This window comes from Megachile rotundata, chromosome 8 (assembly GCF_050947335.1).
Source record: "Megachile rotundata isolate GNS110a chromosome 8, iyMegRotu1, whole genome shotgun sequence".
NCBI classification, from domain to species: Eukaryota; Metazoa; Arthropoda; class Insecta; order Hymenoptera; family Megachilidae; genus Megachile; species Megachile rotundata.
This window is the reverse complement of record NC_134990.1, coordinates 10,614,469-10,636,819: the sequence shown is the minus strand read 5'-3', so window position 1 is coordinate 10,636,819 and position 22,351 is coordinate 10,614,469. Positions and strand designations below refer to the sequence as shown.

Here is a 22,351-nt window from a genome sequence, read left to right as displayed (position 1 = left end):
TTATACTATTATACTAGATTTAATTATACCGGGTTATACTACTAGATTATGCTAACTATTATACTATTTACACTATTATAATAGTACATATACTGTGGAAATGTGAAGTAAAAGACCGGAATATTACGTGATAGGAGCGGCATACATTTTAAACACGTAATTAAATAAAGTGTTTTTTCTTACATTCTAGTCGCGTGTCTACATTCAGTAATCTCTTTGGAACCAAATAATGGTTGCGCTACCAAAGTCAAAAGCTAAGTACTTAACATTTCCACTTCTGTAAATCGAGAAATATGTTAATAAAAACATCATGTAATATATGTTTTGAATTTCCTCTAAAGCTATGAATAAAAAAAAATGTATGTTCCTATTTAAAAAACCCAAGGTGACCTTGACTTCGCCAAGAGAACAAACTGTTTTCAAAATTTGCTTTACTAATATCTATTGTGCACTTCATACCCTGCAAATTTTATTCTAAACTTTTTATCGTAAGGTGGCTGCGAGTGGGAGAAAAATCGTGAGTAGCGTTACAGGTAACACCCTGTATAATATTACAAATGCAATTTTGATAGTGAACTAGTATATACACATATTTAGTCATTTAAATAATATATATTATTTGAATGTACCTGACTATACCAGTACACAATCAAAATTGCATTTATAATATATCACGAGACTCTCATATATCCCCACACAAACAAACCACTCAAAACATTCTTTCTACACTCATAAATCTTAATTCCAACATTTCTCACACTAGTAAATGACATAATCCCTAAATCACAGTAATAAGATATACGTTGATAATTTGAAAAGGTATTAAAAGTTGTATCTCGGTGATCGAGGAAGGAACATCGAAAAGGTTGGGAACCGAGGAGATGGAGGAAGAGGAGAACGAGCGGAACTGAGGTCCGCGGAGCTTCCTTTCCTTCGGACATGCCTCGCTGCTTCTTCGTCCTATCCCACAGATTACGAACAACTTTGCTCTCTTTCTGTCTTCCCTCTGCTATCTCTGTTATCGCCGTTGTCTCTGTCCCGAATGCGACGATACAGTAACCACCACGATGCCGATCGCTATTACAACCGTCTCGGCCTCGAAAGTAGGAACTACGTTCGACGCACCTACTTCCTGGACGACTATCGCTAACACGCTCCTCCAAAGAGAAGCGGCGTTCATCGGGTTCTCTTTGTGAAAACGATTTATGCAAGAATTTCTTATCATGGGCCTGCTGGTGTACGTTTATGTGTCTTGTGGCTTTTGCTTTTCAGCGAATGGGGTTTGGTTTGTAGGGCGGGATGTAGTGGGTACGGGTAAGTGGGTTTTGGAGGTTGGGAAATTCGGGATTGGGAAATTGGGGAATTGGGGATCTGGGGAATTTCATAGTGGAAGTTAGGGATTGGGAGACTTTGGGGTTTAGGAATTTTGCGATTTGAGTTTTGGGATATAGGGATTTTGGGGTTTTGAAATTTGGATAGATTTAGGTATTGGAGATTTGAGATTTGGAGATTGTGGAATTGAGTATTTTGGATTTGGGGATTTTGGATATGGAGATTTGGAAATTGGGGAATTAGGGATTTGGGGAGTTGGGATTTCGGGATTTTGGGGATTTTGGAATTTTGGGATTTGAGGATTTTGCGAATTGGGAATTTGGGAATTGGGGATTTGGGGAATTAGGGAACTGGGGAATTGAGGATTTGGGAATTTAGGAATTTGGGAATTTGGGAATTTGGGAATTTGGGAATTGGGAAATTGAGAATTGGGGTTTTAGGGATTTTGGAATTTTGGGATTCGAGGATTTTGCGAATTGAGGAATTGGGGATTTGGGGAATTGGGGAACTGGGGATTTGGAAATTGGGGAATTAAGGATTTGGAAATTTGGGATTTGGGGATTTTGGAATTCTGGGATTTGAGGATTTCGCGAATTGGGGATTTGGGAATTTGGGAACTGGGGATTTGGAAATTGGGGAATTGGGAATTTAGGAATTTGGAAATTTGGGAATTTGGGTTTTAGGGATTTTAGAATTTTGGGATTTGAGGATTTTGCGAATTGGGGATTTGGGAATTGGGGATTTGGAGGTTTAATGACTTATGGATAGTGAAAATAGTAGATTTGAGGATTTAGATGTTGAGAACTGGAAATTTGGAAATTACAATTTTGGAGTTTTTTAAATTTTGGTCTTGTAGCTGCTGAAAATTTTGAGATTTGGGGATTTGTGGATTGTTGAATTGATGAATTGACTATCTGGTCATTTGGAGATTTGATAATTTAAGGATTTGATGATATGGAAATTTGGGGATTTTGGAACTAGTAATTTAGGGGTTGGATATGTAGATAGTGAGAATTAGAAATTTAAAAATTAGGTCATTTTGATTTTTTTAATTTAGATAATTTAAAATATTGAAAATATTGGAATTTGAACCTCTGGACATTTAAAAGTTCAGAGTTTAGGAATTTATAGATTTGAAAATTAGAGAATCTCGAGATTTGGAAATTTTATAATGTAAAAATTAAAATATGAAAATTTGAAGATATTGAATTTGCACAATTTAGAAACTTGTAAGTTTGATGTTTCAGTGATTTAGAAACTTAAGAATTTAAATATTTTTAAATTAAGGATGTGATAATTTAGGGATTTGGGAGTATTGAAATTTACGTATTTTAATTTGGAAATTTCTTAATTTCTAGTTTTGAAAATTTGGCAATTGCATTTTTGTAATTTTAAAGATATATAAATATTAAAATTTGAGAATTTGGCAATTGGATTTTTGTAATTTTAAAGATATATAAATATTAAAATTTGAGAATTAGCAATTTGGGATATGAAAATTTAGGTCTTTAAAAATTTGAGAATTTTGAGAACTTAAAAACTCGAGAATTTGAAAATTTAGACTTCAGAATTCATAAATTTGAAAATTTGGAAATTCAGAAATTTGAATATTTAAGAACAAAAGAATTAATGACTCAGAAATGTACCAATAGAACAATTTTAAGTTCATAATTTCATAAAATTTCGAAATTCGAAAAACTACAAATTTCCAAACCTAATCTTATAATTACTCGTTTCAAAAATTACTTTCCACATTTCACATTTTCCCAAAAACTCCTCCCCCATCCACATCGAATACTATCTCAATGTTCAAAAAGCGAAATATGTACCAGTCCGCAACGCGTACACACATATCTACAGTTCTCCATCGAAAGTGTCTGAAGCACGTGGCTAAATAAACTGGTATCGATACATCGACAAGATACGGTACACCTCTACTGCAGCTGTAAAAGCTTGATGACATAATCCAATCAAAATGTCTGTGCAGTTCACAAGTCCCTCCATTTTGTTTCCTGGAGCGCTCTTCCCTCCAAAAAATGATTAACGCGTTCAAATGAATCACCGTTGTTTGTTTAATCGCGAAAAGCCACGGTTTGAACCGTTCGAATCGGATTCATGATCAGCCACGACCTCCTCTCCTCGAGTTCCTCTATTCTCAGTAATTAGATAACAGCAGGAAACCGCTGCGGGTTGCATAATATCGATGTTGCGCAATCGATACCTTCACCTTATGTGCGCCTTACGTCGTCTCGCCAAGAGTGAAAATCAGCACGAGAGTGTGCGTGCGACGGAAGAAGGAAGGGGAGGGAGTACGCTGGAGAGAAATAAATGTTTCCAGAAAAACCGTTCTCCAAAAATTAAACGACGATGTTGGGAAACTGAGTTTGAATTAACGGGGGCAATACCTTTAGAATCTTAAAAAATTACAAAATTTTTGTTTCTATAAAATGTTAGTGTAACATATTGTCTGAAAATTTTAAAGCGAAATACGAAGCCCTTATCTTTCTGTCACTATTAAATAATATTATGTATACTTTTCATAAAATAATCAGAGAACATTTCTTACTATACATTTTGTCAATATTCTAACACTTCCAAACGCGGAATAACGAAAGAATTCGATCTACGTAAAAAACAGAAAAGCTTCCGTTAAAAACGATTGCAAAATGCACGTGCGTCATTTCCTCCGCGACAAAATGTGATTGCACCTATACACAAAACACCCTGAATCACTCATCTTTTTCCTCGAACATTTATTTCTAGCTTCAACCAGAAATGAGATATGACATGTTACAGTTGAGTGAATCACCCTGTACATGTTTCTGATGTTTCAGATAAGTTTAGGTTAAGTCTATGTTAGGTTTAGACTACGTTTATTTCGCGTTTTATAATTAAATGGTTCTAAATTCGAGTCATTAAATTTATTACCGCAGTTTAATAGCTGTCTGTAATATGGTCGCCATAGTAGAAATTAATTGAAATCGCTGCTGAAACTCATTTAATTAGCAGCTGGTTTGTTATTGGACCAATATTAGTTCGAAGTGTTACGAATTAATTTCTTAGTTATTACTAACAGTACTTATGCTCGATCTAAATTAATTGCCGTTGAAATACTTTCGAGTATAATTGAAAAAATAGGGTTATGTCGACACTTGATATGAACGACATTGTAACTGGTTTGTAGTGGGTTTGAAGGAAAGCCACTCACAATATTTCGATTCTATTTGTTACATATTCTGTTTATGTTAGTATAACAATCGTTATAATTGTTATAAAATTCGTTATTACTTTTTTAATATTCAATAATAATACTCTGTCTATTGTTAAACAATTGAAAGACAGTTTTTGTTTAAATTAAAATGTCGTAAACTTTAAAAACCGTACAGTGATAATATTGTAAGTAACAATTATAAGAACACGTGTAGATTTTGGTAAAAACACAAAAAAGTACTTACATACAGTGGCAATGCATTCTTGTATTTCCTTGAGCATCCACCGATCCATCGATAATTCTAAACAAGAAAACTGCACTTTACACACTATTATATATTCGTTTACTTATATTTAATATTACTTGTATTTAATATTTTTATATTTATGTACACGTAAATACACACTATATTATTGCTAAGCACGTATAACCTCTAAATAAACACGTCAAGGTTCAAACAAGTAGCAACACGCGACGACACTAGACGCGACAGCATCTACAATGTTCGACAAAGCCTGTCCCTTGAAATTGGTTGCGCGCGAAATTTAAATCAAACGTACGTCATTTCACGTCAATCGTTAATAGATCGAAATCTGTTGCCAACTTTCTATAAATTACTAATATTACCTTTTGAAGTATTTACATCGAGTTTACAACCTCAAAAAGTTGAAAAATAAAGGTATATATTAGAATAATTATAAAATATATTTGAATGTGTATTACAGAAATGATTATTACAAATAACCTATAAATGAACTGTATACAAATAAATTACTTGTAAACATATTATAGGGAAGAACAAAATGTATCTACAAAATACTAAATGTATTGTATCTATTATAAATTATTATTATATTAATATTATTTCTTTTCAATAAGTTACGAATGACAGATGAACGCGTCGGTATAAAGCATTGTTTTCGGAACGCCATACTGCACGCTGCGAACGTTTTTCGGAAGACCCTATCCCCACCCCAATTAGTTATCCGTCATCGTGTCGTCTCGCGTGCGTCTCTCGAACGTTTTCTTCGGTGCAAATACGCGAAGAGAAGTAAAAGTGTTAGACAGTGTTAGTCAGTGATATAAACAGTGATATCCATGACAGTGTTAGGTAAACGAATATGTATGTAAGTGAATCGGTAACCGTTCGAAAAGCGATGATCGTCGCTCGATGACCGATATTCGATATCCGATATGTGCTGGGTGGTCGGTAGCCGAGTATACGAACGACTAGTATATCGTTCGGCCCGATTGCGATAGATTTCTTTAGAGGAGAAGGTTTCTAGCTTATTCTGGAGCAGTTTACCCACCATGACATCACCTATCACGCTCGCTCGAGCATGCCGCAACACTCTGCTGCCTACCTGCTTACTGCCTTTTTCAATCTTTTCCTTCCCCCTCCTGCTTTTTCACTCTTCTTCTTTTTCCCGGCTGATTTCTAATCTTTTCCGGACAACTATCGCTTCCTTTTCAACTATCAAACGATGCTTGAATAAATGTATGACTGTGATTATGAAACTGGTTTAGCTTTATTTTTTAGACGCGATGTTTAAGGGTTAACGGTTCAATTAACCTCAAAATGCTGAAGTGTTTCTCAAAGTGTCGCGGTTGATAACCTGAGTGCTGTAATGAAGGTTAATTTGTTACTAGCAGTTGAGTTTACAGTATTTATATCTGAATGCAGAATAGTGTGTTTTTATGTGTCTGAAAGTGTGATAACTTAACTGATATAAAAGGGTTATTTTTTAAGGTTAATTATTAGCAGTTGATTTAATTTATTAGTGACTGATTATGTAATAGTATAATTTTTTTATATGTGTGAAAGTGATTATGATAACCTAACTGATATAAAAGGGTTATTTTTTAAGGTTAATTAATAGCTGTTGATTTAATTTGTTGGTAACTGATTATGTAATAGTATAATGTTTTTATGTGTATGAAAGTGATTTAACCTAACTAACTGATACAATAAAGATTATTTATTAATTCTTGTTATTATCAATTGATTTTAAAATATTAGTAACTGACTGCATGACAGTACAATGTTTTTATATGTGTGAAAGTGTTTCATTTAACATAACCTAACTTAACTAAAGACTACTTGTGAATATTTGTTAATATTCTTTCTTCTAAAAATGTTTGATGTATTATATCAACTAATTTTAATAAACATTATTTAATAAAAATAACAAACTTTTGATGCCTGTAGATGGACTTAAGACATTTTAAAAGTTAATGTAACAACTTTCTAATATTTTAACTTTCAGAATATTAATATTATAATTATTAACTTTCACATATTTTATTTATTTATGATGCGTTTATATCATTCCTTGATTGTATAATAATTTTGTATTTAAAACTTTTAATTTTTTATTTTTTTGTCTTAGGAATCTTTTAATTCTAAATTTCTTAACTTTGGAATTTTTTAAATTTTAGACTTTAAAACCTCAAAGGACTTGAATTTTTTAATTTGAGATTTTAAGATTGGAAATTTGAAGCTTTTATTATTTTTAATGAGTTTAATTTCTGAGATTGTTTAAATGAAAAATAAATTTTTGTTGTAAATTAAAATTTTGATAATTTAATAAACAAAATTTTCAAACTTTGATATAATGAATTACTTGAACGTGAATAATTTATAAAATTTGGACTCTGGAATGCCGGAACATTAAAAGAAGCAAAAAGAAAACAAGATCATTTGATTGAAACCAACCCACGTAAATAAACCTAACCAGTTAATCTAATTTACATAAACCTGTTTAATCTCCAACATCTTGATGCTATCATTATAATCCTATTTTTCATTTATAATTCATCTACATTCTATCTACAGTTTCATGAAAATTTCATAAAAATTCTATTTATATTTAACCTGTAAGTTTATTTAAATTTCATATAAAATTCTATTTAAATCCTTTTTAAAATGCTTTTTACTTTTTTCTAAATTTGAGATAAAATTTTATGCAAAACTCTATACTTTATCTACAATTTTATCTACGTTTCATCTAAAATTATATATAAATTTCTTCTAAAGTTCTGTTTTATTTTGAAAGTGTCATTTAAACTTCACTTAAAATTCTATCTTTTCAGCTAAAATTGTATGCAAAGGTCTATCTAAATATTATCTATATATTATCTAAATATTATCTACACTTTATCTAAATATTATCTAAGTATCTACATATTATCTAAGTATCTAAATACTATCTAAATATTATATAATTAAATAAAATTTCCACTAAAATTCTGCTTAAATCTAACCTAATATTTTATCTAAATTTATAACTAAAGCGTTATACAAATTTCATCTTAAATTCTAACCAAATTTTACCAAAAATTCTAATTAAACTTCACAAAAAATTCTATTGAAATTTCATTGAAAATTCTCCTTAATTGTTTCAAATTACATAAAAAATTCCCTCAAATAAAATATAATTATACCTAATCTTCCTCCTTTCTTCAAACAAAACAAAAAGAACTTAAGTGCCGTATAGGTGTTGCTGAAAGGAAAATAGGATGCGATGGCACGAAAGCATAAAACAGGGCGGAAGAAATCACGGAGGAGTGACGTTTTGGGGAAACTCGACACGAACAGATTATCGTGGCCGAAACGGTGGAGAAAGTCCGCTTCCGGCTGAAGGCGTCTTAAAGGCGTATTCACACGCCGACCACCGCGTTGTTTACGCACCGCACACAATTATATAATCGTTTACGTTGCGAGAAGTAATACCGGGAGTTATGACGAACCACCTTATGCCGCTAACCTAATTCCCCGACTAGCCTACTAGCACATACACACATAACTACGTTGCATACGGTGATCTCTCCTGTCGCTTTCCTGCTTCTCTTTCGTTGCTTTGTTATTCCTTCACGCAGTTGCTGCTGTCTGTTTTAACAAGGAAAAACGTCACGATGCATACTGCTCTATTTACAACGGAATCCGCGGCAAATTTGTTATTGCGGTTTTATCATTTTTTAGGATAAATTAAATTGTAATTATTTTTATCGTTTCAATTGAATTGTTTAGCTGATTAAATTCTATGGAAATGACGTGTTATAGCACAGATCACTGAATTTGTAAATTTAATAGGGTTTTTTAATTGTAGATTTCAGGTGTTGCATATTTGATAATCGACGTAATTCTTGTTTATGCAAATTTATAGATTTTCACGTTTTTTGATTCTTTTGATTTCTTAAATTTCTGCATTTTTTAATTCACAAAATTCTCAGAGCTCTCAAGATCCTACAAATTTACAAATTCACAAAATTCTAAAGTTTCGAAAAATTCTCAAAGTTCTGAAAATTCTAAGAGTTATAAAAGTTTTGAAATTTTTGAGAGGACTAAAAATTCATAAAGTCGTATGGTAATATAATTCTGTGTACACTAGTGTATGAGATATAATGTGTTGTGTACACTAATGTATGAGATATATTATGTTGTGTACATTAGTGTATGAGATATAATGTCTTGTGTACACTAATGTATGAGATATAATGTCTTGTGTACACTAGTGTATGAGATATAATATTTCGTGTACAAAGTGTACACAGTGTATTCTACGTAATGTCTATAGTGTATACAGGGTAGTATACTACTATAATGTATAATGTATAGTGTCTTGTGTGTAGTGTCTAGTATACAGTGTGTATTACACAATGTATAGTGTACAGTATTTAATGCAAAATCTATAATCTGTATTGTGTGTGGGTAATCAGTACAGTATAGTGTACATTAAGTAGTGTATAAAATGTAGTGCATGTTATACAGTGTATAAGGTATAGCATAGAGTGTGCAGTACGCAGTACATAATGTGTAACGTGTAACCTACAATATACAGTATATTGTGCACAATATAAAACGCACTGTATGTATTGTACACTATATAGTGTATAGTATGCATGATGTATAAAATGTAGAGTACAGTGTGCAGTATAACATATAAAACATAGTATAATGTGCAGAATATATAATGTATAGTATGTAGTGCATATTGTATAGTACACAATGTATAATATGTAGTGTACTGTATGCAGTGTATAATGTATAGTGTATAACCTACAAAATATAATATGCAGTGCATAATATATAGTATATCATGCATAATGTATAGTGTATAATATGTAATGTATAATGTATAATGTATAATATATAATGTATAATGTATAGTGTATAATATATAATATATAATGTATAGTGTATAACCTAGAAAATATAATATGCAGTGCACAATATACAGTATATCCATGCATAACGTATAGTGTATAATATATAATGTGTAATATATAATGTATAACATATAGTGTATAATGTACAGTGTACATCATATACTAAATGCACAAAAGAACAGTATGTTAAAGTGTCCATGCAACATCATAAAGGAAACATTTTACGCACCACCCCATGTGTATATTTAAGTACATATGTTACGAAGGTGAAAGATAATGTATACCTATATTGAATTGCCGTTTCGTGTTTTGTAAGAAATAAAGAGGGGAGGCAATGCTTCCGTACCCACGCACGAAATATCACCACGAGACTTCCTGCGACGACAAAATCATCAAGCCCTGACTGTTCAGTAATTAGTTTCGCCAGGATTTTAGTTCCCACGAGGAACTATTAAATACTTTGACAATTCTTCCACTTCCCAATCTTTCTTGACAAAATTTTCCAAGGTAAAATTATAAATATTGTTATTTGTTTGATCATAACCTATAAAGCTCATGCAAATTTTAAAATTCAGCAGAGGAATATATATTTTATTTCTTTATTTATTTATTTTGTTTTTGTATTTATTTATTTGGTCTCTTTACTTATTTATTCTTTTTGATTTATAAATTTGAAAATTTAAAAATTTTTAAATGATGCAAAATATATTTTGAAAGTTGTAAATTACTAAATTTGGAAGTTGGGTAATTTAGTAGCTTTAATTTTTTAAATTTTCAATATTTCAAATCACTGAAATTTCTACATTTTTCAAATTTTAGCAAATTTGCAAATTTCTAAACTTTCAAACTTTTAAATCTTCAGTTTCCCAAATTCTGAAGGTTGCTCAAATTTCCAAATTTTTAGACTATCAAGTGATATTTTTTTTTACCCCAAATCTTTTTTCCTAAGAAAAAATAATGAAAATTAAAATTAAAAGTAAATTTCAATTATATTTTATATTTGAATATTATATTATATCATATTTTATATACAAATATTATACGTCACATTTTATTATATATTCAGATATTATATTTTATGTACTATACAATTATATTTTATATGTAAATATTATATTGTATATTTAAATGTATATTATATATTATATATCATATTTTATATTTTAAATATTACATTTTGTGTAGTATGTATCATATCTTATATTCAAGTATAATATCTTATATTTTCTATATCATATATTACATTCCAAAATTATATTTCATATATCATATATCACATATATATCACACACTACATTTTACATTTAAACATTATACTTCATATACCACATATAACATTTTGTATTCAAATATTATATTTTATATATCATACATATTATGTTATACGTATTGTACATTATATTGTATATTTAAATGTATTTTATATATTATATATCATATATCATATTTTATATTTTAAATATTATGTTTTGTGTACTATATATTATATTTTATATTGAAGTATTATACCTTATATATTCTATATCATATATTACATTTCAAAATTATATTTCATATATCATATATCACATATATATCACATACTACATTTTACAAATATTATATTTTATATATTATACATATTATATTATACGTATTATACATTATATTGTATATTTAAATGTATTTTATATATTATATTTCATATATCATATTTTATATTTTAAATATTATGTTTTGTGTACTATGTATCATATCTTATATTCAAGTATTATATCTTATATATCCTATATCATATATTATATACCAACACTATATTTCATATAATATTACATATCATCATATATCACATGTATATCACATATTGCATTTTGCATTAGAACATTATATTTCATATACTAAATATAATATTTTGTATTCAAATATTATATTTTATATATTATATATCATATATCACATTTTATATTCAAGTATTATATCTTACATATCCTATATCATATATCACATACTATATTTTACATTAGAACATTATACTTCATATACCACATATTTGTATTCAAATATTATATTTTATTTATTATACATATTATGTTATATATATTACATACAACAGTTCATGTCCAAACATTATATTGCATGTACCATATATGACACTTCCTACTCCCAGTACGTATCACATATGGATACACAGCTACACATTCGCAACAGACTGTACTATAAAATATATCACGAGCATTTAAACGAAAATGTCACTCAACACATAAACATAAGTAGTTAATATCTAAGATAATGAATTAGTTTGTTTATAGGTAACCTTGAGTTATTATTGGTTTAAACAAACACGTTAGAAGGGATCGTATAGAAGTAAAATGGTAAGTTGGTAGGCGAACTGGGCTTGCGTTAGAATAATAGCGTTATTAGAACTAGAAACCATGCGACTTGGAAGGTATTCGTGTTATTCGCCTTTCACCGGTACCGCGGCTTAATGCTCTTCAGGGCCGACCTCTTCGAGACCCTCCGCATTTCTTGTTCGATTATTTCTTTCGATTCTCAGCTTCCTACTTCACAGCCTATCGCTTATTATCCTCGAACACCGTGCCGCTACAAAAATTACATAAAGATATCTCTTATTTCTTTTACCGCCTGGTTAACTCACTGGGTGTTCAAGAAATTGTTGCTTGATAATTCAACGATGTACTATTTTATTGTTTGCTGGAATTATTTTCATTTTTCAAGTTTTATGGAAATACGAGTAAAAGGTGTGTAGAAGAAAATTTATATAATTTATTTAGAATTTTTTATAAATCAGAAATGACTGATTGATTGTTTTATTTGAAAATTTATTTAATAATTTTGTGAGGTCATTTGTTATTGTTGAAGTTTGTAATGTCACTATAATATGTATAATATAATATTATATTATTATGTAACAATAATACTTTTATTAACTAATTTAGATAATATTAATAATTTTATTATTTTATGTTTGTAACATAACATATCATCCTTAATAATAATTTATTATTTTTGTAATTTATTTGTGAGGTCATTTATTATTTTTGTAGTTTATAATATGTACAATATAATATTTTATTATTATACAACATCAATAGCTACATTTATAACTATTTTATATAATATTAATAATTTTATCATTTTATGTTTGTAACAAATCATCCTTAATAATAATTTATTATTTTTGTAATTTATTTGTGAGGTCATTTATTATTTTTGTAGTTTATAATATGTACAATATAATATTTTATTATTATGCAACATTAATAGCTTTATTATACTACATTTATAACTATTTTATATAATATTAATAATTTTATCATTTTATGTTTGTAACATATCATCCTTAATAATAATTTATTATTTTTGTAATTTATTTGTGAGGTCATTTATTATTTCTGTAGTTTATAATATGTACAATATAATATTTTATTATTATGCAACATTAATAGCTTTATTATACTACATTTATAACTATATTATATAATATTAATAATTTTATTATTTTATCTTTGTAACATAACATATCATCCTTAATAATAATTTATTATTTTTGTAATTTATTTGTGAGGTCATTTATTATTTTTGTAGTTTATAATATGTACAATATAATATTGTATTATTATGCAACATTAATGCAACCTAACCTAACCTAACCATATATCATGCTGCAATATACGTATATATATGGTTAGGTTAGGTTAGGTTAATATATATTATACTGTAATATATGTATAATAGAATTATATATTTATTTATAATTCAGATAAATGCAAAATGTCTGACTGCTTCTAATAATTTATTCTGTAATTAATTTATTATTTTTGATAGTTTATTTATTAATCTCCTACAATGTTCATATTATATAATATTTATAATTTTGTTATTAAATTAAATTTATAACCCATAAATTAAATTAAATTTATAATCATGCTACATTTACAATTTAATTAAAACCACCTTTACCATCTCATATTACATTTACAATTCTGTAAAATTATATTTAAAATATTTATTATATAAATTAAAGTAATTATTCTGTTTGATAAAAAAAAAAACATAAATAACTACAGTTAATTTTCTCTGTTTGTACAACGATTACAACAGAAAATAGTTTGAAATCATAACCTTGTTAAAATATTACCATATTTATCACATTTTTCAAAGTATATACTCATGTCATTCGATTAGATTTGTACGATAAAGGAACCTTGTATATGAACACGTGGTATGTAGCACAGTGATGGGCAATTATGCCCGGGGGGCACGGATGTGCAAGTGCCGTACACTCAGGCTACTGATGGCTACTCAATTTCTCAATTAAAAAATCTCAGATGACTATATTATTAACTTTCTACATTCCGAAATTTTCGAATTACCAAATTAATAATCTACACAAATTTCTGAGCTAGAAAGTAATGGGTTTGATGATTATGAAACTAGAAATTTCCAATTTTCTCAATTATCAAATTACTCACTATACAATTTTCTAAACTTGGTAATTTCTTTAAATTAAAACATTCTAGTTTTGAAAATTTAGAGGTTAGGAAATTTGAAATTCCTAAATTTTGAAATTATCTACTATTAAATTTTTCAAACTTGCAAATTTATAACCTAGAAAATCCTAAATTGAAAAATTTGGAGGTTAGAAATCTTGAAATCCCTATATTTCTAAATTATCAAATTGTTCACTACACAATTTTTTAAACTTGCAAATTTATAACCTACAAAATTCTAAATTGAAAAATTTAGAGGTTAGAAAAATTGAAATTCCTAAATTTCTGAACTTTAAAATATGCAATATGCAATAAATTAAATCTAGACAGTTCTAGATTTAAAAATTTAGAGGTTAGGAAATTTGAAACTCCTAAATTTCTAAATTATCAAATTGTCCATTACACAATTTATTAAACTTGCAAATTTACAACCTAGAAAATCCTAAACTGAAAAATTTGGAGGTTAGAAAACTTGAAATCCCTACATTTCTGAACTAGACAGTTCTAGATTTAAAAATTTAGAGGTTAGGAAATTTAAAACTCCTAAATTTCCAAATTATCAAATTGTCCACTACAAAATTTTTTAAACTTGCAAATTTACAACCTAGAAAATCCTAAACTGAAAAATTTGGAGGTTAGAAAACTTGAAATCCCTATATATCTGACTTATCAAGTTACCAACTTCATAATTTATAAATTGGACCAAATTTTGAATATTCAATTTATTTTGACTGTTTCAAAACATTAAAAAATTTATATCCTAATATTTTCATTAATAAAAAAAATATGATTACTCAATTTTATTTTATCTTTAGTTGCTTAACAATTTTATTTAACAATTTAATATTATTACTTATAATAGTTAAATAATTTTGTATTGTTATTAATTTATAATTACTTAGTTACTTAACTACTTAATTAATTTCTTAATAACTTGTCATTACTTCTTAACAATTTAATATTATAATCTTCCATAATTTTATTATTTATTTTAATAATGTTTCTCAACAAAAAACTTACTAAAAAATGATTACTAAATATAAAATTTAAACAATGACGTATAAAATGAGAAATATCGAATTATTTTTCTTTGTGGAGTATCTTCGAATTTAAATAAGGTAATAAATATATTGGACCGAGACAAAAAATTCTCACGCAAGGTCATAAAAGATATAATCAATTAAGGAGACCTTGGTTGGTTAATATCGGAAGTGTAAAGTGAGTGTAGATGATTCGTTCCGCTTCAACGTGTCATCAAGTATTCACCGTATATTTCCGTAATAGCATTAATCAATGGAGGTCTTTGTAGTTGAATGCAAAGAACCTTGAATAGTAAACTGTTCTACTGCTTTGTAAACAAATTATTTTTGTTTAACTTTTTTGTCCTTAGTGATGCGTGTACCGTTTAAATTTTAATTAGGCGACGTTTTTATTTCATTTTTAATGAAATTTGTCTTTTTGCGGATTTGTGGATTTTTGAATTTGTGATTTTTCAAATTTGTGAATTTTTGATTTGTAAAATTTTGATATGCGAAATTTTGATTTGTGAATTTTTGAATTTGTAAATTTCTGAATTTCTACATTTCCAAATTTCTAAACTTCCAAATTTTCAAATTTCCAAATTTCTAAACTTCCAATTTTTCAAATTTCCAAATTTCTAAATTTCTAAACTTCCAAACTTCCAAATTTCCAAATTTTCAAGTTTCCAAATTTCCAAACTTCTAAACTTCCAAATTTCCAATTTTCCAAATTTCTAAATTTCTAAACTTCCAAATTTTCAAATTTCCAAATTTCTAAACTTCCAATTTTCCAAATTTCCAAATTTCTAAATTTCTAAACTTCCAAACTTCCAAATTTCCAAATTTTCAAGTTTCCAAGTTTCCAAACTTCTAAACTTCCAATTTTCCAATTTTCCAATTTTCCAATTTTCTAAATTTCTAAACTTCCAAATTTTCAAATTTCCAAATTTCTAAACTTTCAAATTTCCAAGTTTCCAAATTTCCAAATTTCCAAATTTCCAAATTTCCAAATTTCCAAATTTCTAAATTTCTAAACTTCCAAATTTCCAAACTTCTAAACTTCCAAATTTCCAATTTTCCAAATTTCTAAATTTCTAAATTTCTAAACTTCCAAATTTCCAAATTTTCAGGTTTCCAAATTTCCAAACTTCTAAACTTCCAAATTTCAAATTGTCCACATTTCTAATTTTCCAAATTTCCAAGCTTCTAAACTTCCAAATTTTCAAATTTCCAAATTTTCAAGTTTCCAAATTTCCAAACTTCTAAACTTCCAAATTTCCAATTTTCCAAATTTTCAAATTTTCAAATTTCTCAATTTCTAAAAATGCAAACCTGTGTAACTAAATTTTATAATTCATACCTTGAATACTGAAAAATCTAAATAATCCTATTTATAAATTTCTAAAACCACAACGTAACAAATTCCCACCGAAACTTCCTTATTTTCAAACATTAAAAATTTCTGACTTTCCAAATTTATAAATTTCTAAACTTGAAAATCTATTAACCCATAAATTTAAAAATTTTAACATGTCCTTCTAAAATAGTGAATCCGAAATACGAATATCTTGAGTGCGACCAAAATAAAATGGTCTTCGTAACGAGAATCAATATTCTTGATAGTTATCCAGCTTCATCCTAAAATATATATTCCGAAAATTCTTCGTCTGAAAATACGTATCATCAGACTCTTCAAAAATTAATTACTTCAGCGGCTAATTACTTTTGTCGATGTACATGTTCAAGAATATATTTCATTTGATTTTGACGAATTAATATATATTTATTATATTTATAATGTTTTAAATTGTTTTAAATTGTTTGCATGATAGAACATTAATATAAGTACTGTTTTAGTTGCACAAGTTTCAATATTGCTTGAGTTAAGGTATTATTTATTGGGAAAATATAATAGAATATTTTCTCGCTAATTTTTTTTTAATTGCTTGCAAGTTTTCTTTTTAATTGCTTGAGTTTCAAATATTGCTTGAGTTAAAGTAATTATTGGGAAAAAGTAATAGAATGTTCTCTTGCTAATTTTCTTTTAATTGCTTGCAAGTTTTCTTTCTAATCGCTTGAGTTAAATTATTCATTGGGGAAATGTAATAGAATGTCTTCTTGGTTAATGTGAAGCGTATATATTCTTACTGCGCATGCGCGTAGTACATACAGCGCATGCGCACGATACATGCGTCTTCTTCCTCATATCTTTCTACGATGCTGCTACCATACTCTTTATCGTAACTAATAACTCTGCTATTCCTCAATAAATTTTACCTCTTTTTCTCTCTGCGGTCAATTACAAGTTGTCTCTTATCAAAACTACTATTCTTTCCTTCTCGTTGCATGTTAAATTTTAATTGTTTACGCTTTGAAATACGAACTTGTACCGCAGTGTTATTCCAGGCGTATGTCCAGGTATAGTACGCACCGCGTATGCGCGTAGTACACACAGCGCATGCGCATGATACATAAGTACGTCTTCCATATACCTTTCTTATGATGCGGCTACCGCACTTTTCTTCGTAACTAATAACTGTGCTATTCCTCAATAAATTTTACCTCTTTTTCTCTCTGCAGTAAATTACAAGTTGTCTCTTATCAAAACTACTATTCTTTCCTTCTCGTTGCATGTTAAATTTTAATTGTTTACGCTTCGAAATATGAACTACTACCGCAGTAGTATTATATTCCAGACGTATGATGCGCATGATGCGCAGATCTTCCTTATACCTTTTCCCAACACTACTATTCTTTCTTCCTTACATTCAAATGAACTTTTCTAGCTTTCAAAATTAATGAATTATTGAAACCGATAATTAGACGAATATTGCAGTTATTCGGTTATTATTTTTCTTAATTTTTACTTCAAGTTTAATTTTAGTTACAACTCTGAATGATCGCCATATGCAAACTACTTATAACATTTTACCATTTTTTGTCCGTTTTAACATTATAATAAGAATTTTAATTTCTTTATTTGACGCACTCAAATATTAAATCTACCCCCATGTACTTAACTCTTCAAACTTCAATTTTCTAGTGAGTTACGTCATTCGCAACAAGTTAATTATCTTTACAACATGAAGACAACTGAAGAAACTTAAAATGTTAGATACGTATTGCATTCAGCGATCTTTAATTACGCAGATTACAATCAGAATTGAACACAAAATTCAATTACAGCGATATGTACATATCAGGAGGACCGAAAAGTATTCAAAATTTCTTCAATGACTTCAAAGTTTTACAATGAAAACTCGAAGGACTATTTTAAAAAGGGAATCGAACGATTGCGTTTACGCTGGCAAAAAGCGTTAGAAAATGATGGAAATTATTTTGTCGGTATTTCTAATTATTAGAGGTTGCCAATAAATTATATTTATTTGATTTAAATTTCCCGCGCGTCTATACAAACAATTTAAAGTGACAGTTTGCCGAACATCGACAGTACCGCCCGGAGTGCCTCTTGTACCTGCTCTTTGCTACTCGTTAGAATAATGCGATGATCTATGGGTGTTCGTAAAGCGTGCATTAGTACAACAAAATCGTCAACTAGTGGCGCTTCATTAGTTTGCCACTATGTTCGCATATATCATACCCCTCCTCTGTTCCGCTGTTCAGGTGGTTTCTTACGCATCGAAATGTCGCGACACGTGCTACGGTTCTGAACAAGTTTTTCTTTAATATGTAAAATAGTTATTCATTCTTAAGTAAATATCGTTTGTCGAGTATTAAGTGTTTATCGTGTGGTAAGTGTCTGTGCGGTCCATTATAAAAATTACTGAAAATTTATTAAAAATTTACTTAATTTTTATTTATTGCAGGACCGTATTACTAATGAATTTAAATACTTTCCATTATTTATTGCGTGGCCTGAATGGAATTCGCGTGGTGTTCAACATGTTAAACGGCAGAATAAACTTTCGGATTGCAAAGGGTTAAGAAACGAAATGAAATGGCTAAGGGTTAATTTCGGGAGGAGCCTCTAAATAAATTGTACCGTTGGCGAGGGTTTTCTGGGAGCTGTTTCGATCGCAATGGCGGCTCTCGAAGTACGGCGTGGCGGAATAGAAGGCAAGAGAAGCTCGGCAGGGGTTAGCTGGCTGGGAGGCATTTCATTTCCTCGGCGACTTCCGGCAAACGCGACGCTTCCGCCATATCGGGGCCGTCGCCGTCGCTGCCGCCACCATCGCCGACGTCGACGTCGCTTCGTCTTCCTGCTTCCGGTTCCGGTTCCAGCCTCTCCACCCTCCTTCCTCTTCCTTTTTCCTCGACCCACCCACCTCGTTCTCCTCGCCTCTCAACGCCTCTCCTCCACAACTCCGCACAGCCCTTCCGTTTTCTCTCCGACGTTCCCTTTTCGCTTCCGTTCGTTTCCAACCCCCGTCCACTTCCGGCACCTACCATTCTCCGCTCTCCAACCTACCCTTCCTACTTCCACCAACTTCTGCAGAGATTACTTCTATTTCGCTTCCGAGAATTCTAGCTACCTTCAGGCGTTGCCCTCGATGACCTTTCTGCTAAAGCGTTTTCAGAGAAACCGAGGGAAATCGATATATTTTCGGATGTATTCTTTGTCCTTTTTTAATAATAAATTTCACTTATATTAGGGGTACCCAAAAGTAATCAAAATTTCTTCGATGATTTCAAAGTTTTTCTATGAAAAATCGAAGGACTTTCTTTAAGTAGGGAACTGTTGATTTACGCTGGCAAAAAGCGTTAGAAAGTGATGGAAATTATTTTGTTGATTTAAGATTTCTTTAATAAATAAATATTTTTCGCCAGCAAACAAAATTTTGATTACTTTTCGGTACCCCTAATATTTTTAATCCTTTGCACTCAAACTTACATATTTCACTTAATTGTATTCACTTTTGTATTGAAAAGAAATTATAAAAATAAATTATTTTCAGAAATATTTGCTCGTTTACGTTCTTTTAATCCAAAAAGACATTCTAAAATTAGAACTATCAGTTGTGAGTAAGAAACGAGAAGAAAAGTACGAATAAATTTATATTGCAGATTATAGAATCATTTTCCTTCATGGGTCACCAGAGGACAGTCACATGGACTTAATCAAGTTTTTTTTATATTTTGTAAATAGTAGCACAGATTAGAATATCAAAATTTAGAATAGTTCCACCGGGGTAGTTAATTTAACACCGTATTCTAAATTATCTTGTAAATTTTGCAATAAAATTACTTACTGATGTTAAACTCATCAATGTTTATTAGTACCCGTCTTGCTAACAAATAGGTCAGACAGAAACGTTCAAATAATTCATTGAATTAAATGTATTATAAGATAGCACTTAACTGAGTTTGACTGCTATTTTTGATAAAAAAAAAGTAATTATATATTTGTGTCATATGCATATTTTGTATGAATAAATAAACATTGTCAGACAATTACCGTGTGCTGGACTACTACGCGTTGAATATCCACGCGTTGCATTACTACATACGCGTTGAATATCCACGCGTTGCATTACTACGCGTTGAATATCCACGCTCTGGATTACTACGCGTTGGATATCCACACGTTGCATTACTACGCGCTGGATTACTACGCGTGGAATTACCATGCGTTCCATTATTACGCATTGAATTACTACGCGTTGAATATGCACGCGCTAGATTACTACGCGTTGGATATCCACACGCAGTATTACTACGCGTTGCATTACTACGCGTTGAATTACCACGCGTTGAATTACCACGCGTTGGATTACCACACGTTGGATATCCACAAGCTGTATTACTACGCGTTGTATTACCATGCATTAGATTCCTACGCTTAGAATTACCATGCGTTGCATTATTACGCGTTGAATATGCACGCGCTAGATTACTACGCGTTGGATATCCACACGCAGTATTACTACGCGTTGCATTACTACGCGTTGAATTACCACGCGTTGGATTACCACGCGTAGGATTACCACGCGTTGGATTATCACGCGTTGGATTACCACGCGTTGGATTACCACGCGTTAGATTACTATGCGTTGGATATCCACACGCTGCATTACTACGCGTTTTATTACCACGCATTAAATTCCTACGCTTCGAATTACCATGCGTTGCATTATTACGCGTTGAATATGCACGCGCTAGAATACTACTACGCGTTGGATATCCACACGCAGTATTACTACGCGTTGTATTCCTACGCGTTGCATTACTACGCGTTGGATTACCACGCGTTCGATTACCACGCGTTGGATTATCACGCGTTGGATTACCACGCGTTGGATTACCACGCGTTGGATTACTATGCGTTGGATATCCACACGCTGCATTACTACGCGTTGTATTACCACGCATTAAATTCCTACGCTTCGAATTACCATGCGTTGCATTATTACGCGTTGAATATGCACGCGCTAGATTACTACGCGTTGGATATCCACACGTTGTATTACTACGCGTTGAATATCCACGCTCTGGATTACTACGCGTTGGATATCCACAAGCTGTATTACTACGCGTTGTATTACCACGCATTAGATTCCTACGCTTAGAATTACCACGCGTTGAATATGCACGCGCTAGATTACTACGCGTTGAATATCTACACGCAGTATTACTACGCGTTACATTACTACACGTTGGATTACCACGCGTTGGATTATTACGCGTTGGATTACCACGCGTTGGATTACCACGCGTTAGATTACTATGCGTTGGATATCCACACGTTGTATTACTACGCGTTTTATTACCACGCATTAGATTCCTACGCTTAGAATTACCACGCGTTGCATTATTAAATAAATTCCAAACCTCCAAAATTCCAAATTTGTGCAAGTATAACATCTCTCAAACAATTTAAAAACTTCCAAATTGCTTTTTTTCTACTTGTAAACAAATCTTCAAATTATTTTGAAGAATATACGAGCACAATTTCCTTCAAACAGGTTAATTATACATTTTCCGAAAAGGTTTATTACTAGTGTCTTATTTTTAGCGAGTAGAATTACATTATACAGAACATCCTGTTTAATATGAACACATATAATCAAGAAATAAAAATGTTTAGTCTTTTTCGTACGTTATCAGAATCTCGGCTAATTATAACTAATCTCAATACGACTAATTGGTAAATGCGTTATACATTATGCAAT

The 22,351-nt window shown here is 30.2% G+C and overlaps 1 protein-coding gene and 1 long non-coding RNA gene across 4 annotated transcripts in view; one reads left to right on the top strand and one right to left on the bottom strand.

The window, feature by feature from the left end:
• aop (ETS variant transcription factor anterior open) overlaps window positions 1-22,351 on the bottom strand; it is a 125,653-nt gene that overhangs the window by 64,241 nt on the left and 39,061 nt on the right. For all 3 annotated transcript variants that reach the window (XM_012282128.2, XM_076534653.1, XM_076534652.1), the window contains exon 3: window positions 4,788-4,844. The gene's annotated coding sequence lies outside the window, so the exon portion shown is untranslated. The remainder of the gene's footprint in view (window positions 1-4,787; window positions 4,845-22,351) is intronic.
• On the top strand, window positions 18,243-20,142 carry LOC143265007 (uncharacterized). Its single transcript, XR_013039045.1, has 2 exons — window positions 18,243-18,973; window positions 19,049-20,142. It is a non-coding gene; the product is annotated as an uncharacterized LOC143265007 (long non-coding RNA).